Below are 2,393 nucleotides of genomic sequence, written 5' to 3' on the forward strand. Positions count from 1 at the left end.
GTGCCCACTCATATTTCCTATTCGTCTCGGAGATTACGTTTCGGAAGACTGCGGTGTCATCAATGACGGCTTGAAGCTGATCCCGAAGTTTCAGACACAACACAAAGGAGTAGTCTTATAAATACTGAAGATGGATTTGTCAAAGCTTGAAGATTCAGTTCGTGAGCCCAACGAGTAAGTGTCACTAGAACTTAATCTAATTTTTTATCGGTTGCTTGCTCGCTCTCATACTTTTATAGTACACACAAGTAAATCTAGATTCTTGTTTAATAACCACCTTAATTAGCTTTCAGTAGCGTAATTATTTTTTTCACACGGTTATAAAGGTGAACTAATCACCAACAGTTCTCTTGAAGACTCCTAAACCCCAGGCCTCCATCCCGTTTAGACCGGCAAAGTCGGTCCCACTGCTGCCAGTGTAATTTCTTTTTGGTCCCGCCATCGCCCCACCAGTAGTTGGTGTTGGAATCGATCTAGGGTTTAAGAAAAAGATTAACGCTTCGTTAAGCGGCGGAAATTTAAAAATTTTCTTTTTAAGTAAAACTAGTTTTTACTAACCTAGACAAGAGCATATGCATGTAAATAAAAACTAATATGAGCTATTAAAGTTACTAACCTTTCTTGAAGCTTGAACCTTGTAGAAGCTTTTGGAAAGTTGCAACGCTCGTCTCCCCTCGCAGCACGTCTCTCTTTCTTTCCTCGGCACCTCGAGCAACCACGAAAGTTTCTATCACTAAATCACTCGAAAAGAAGGAATCAGTGAGTGGACACTTTTAAACACTACGACTTGAGAACGAGTCTCGAAGTCGTAGAGCTAAAGACTAGGTCGAGTGAGGACCTAGGTGCCAAGACAAGAGAAAACCGAAAATAAACTAGAGAGAGAGAAGAGGACTTCGGCCAAGTTCTAGAGAGAGAGTCTCTCAAATCTCTTAAACTTGGATGAATGAATTGTGAGGAAATGAGGCTCCTATTTATAGGAGAGGTCTCACCTTCAATAAGGTAGTTTCCTCTTCTATAGAATATCACATATTCATGAGCAAAATTCCTCTCTTTCCTATTGAGACACTCGGCCAAGCTAGGGCTTCTAGAAGCCTTGATTTGTTTCCTATTTTGTTCAAAGCTTGCCTTTTCTCTCAATGTGGCCGATTCCCTTATGCATCCTTATGCAAATTTGTTTCCTCTTTTTCTTTTGGCAAGTATCTAAATACATTTATGCACAAAATAAACTCTCCTATTTCTCTATTAGGGTAGGCGCCCAAGTCTCTCTAGAAGGAGCTTCTAGAAGCTTCTTCATTTGTTCATGACAACATGAGAAAGGCCCATTAAGAATTTTCAATAAAATTCTCATGAAACGAAATTAATTCACAAGGCCCAATGATCAAGTCATGGCCGAGTGAAACATGTCACAAAATGACCTTGTCAAAAAAATTTATTGACATTCATTTCATCCTTTGTCTCAAAAGACAAAAATACCCTTTTAACTATTTTCGTTCTTGTTTTGGCTTAGCTTCCAGTTTAACTATTCCTATCGATGTGATTCGTGACAGTGACATCATGGACCCAAATGAACAAAGCTTTAGCTAAACACTTGGACTCAAAAGTTCACAAACCTTTTCCAAGTTTAGCTTAATGCCAACTGACTCCACTAAAGAGCTGACACTGAAAATCTCTCGGTTCAAATGAATTTATTTTCTACTCAAGAATTCGACCTAATTATGATGAGCGGATCCACTGAATATTATCTATGTTTACCCTTCATGAATGTCATCAGCTAGTCGGGATTTACTAAATTACCATTTTACCCTTCTAGCTGTTATTTCCTCAACTCCTTTGTCGCTTGTGAATAAGTTAGAAACAATGTATTGACGAGGAGCTAACAAGTCACATTGTTTCATCCAAAAAAGTCGAGACTCAATTTGGACACTGGCCAGTTCATTTATTCACACTCCAAGGAACAAAGCATGAGGTGACATACATTGCATTTCAGCAATCTTGTACATGAATTCCATATCTATGAGAACTTCACAAAGTTACTCATGACAGACTCACAACTTAGTACTTCACCAATAGGCCTTGTTCGGAATCACATAGTGAGTCCGAACTTTGACTTTCTCAAATGAGAATACTAAGGTGTGAAATGGCATGTCCCATTTCAGGATTAAGGTAAGCATGATGCAATTCATACATAGTGACTTCGAGACATAAGAGGTTAAATGGTTTGTTCTTATCTTGTCTCTAGAAGTGCACTGGTCAATTCAGTACCTTCGGAAGATACCTAGAAGAACTATAGAGTTCCTAACTCTCAATGCCTCATAACCAGACATCATAGATTCTTCTAACAATCATACTGAGGTCAATAGTCCTTTGACCCTAAGATTGCGAATATATCGTTT

Source organism: Urtica dioica, chromosome 1, assembly GCF_054948205.1.
Source record: "Urtica dioica subsp. dioica isolate 48M chromosome 1, U.dioica_male_clone48M_v1_H2, whole genome shotgun sequence".
NCBI lineage: Eukaryota > Viridiplantae > Streptophyta > Magnoliopsida > Rosales > Urticaceae > Urtica > Urtica dioica.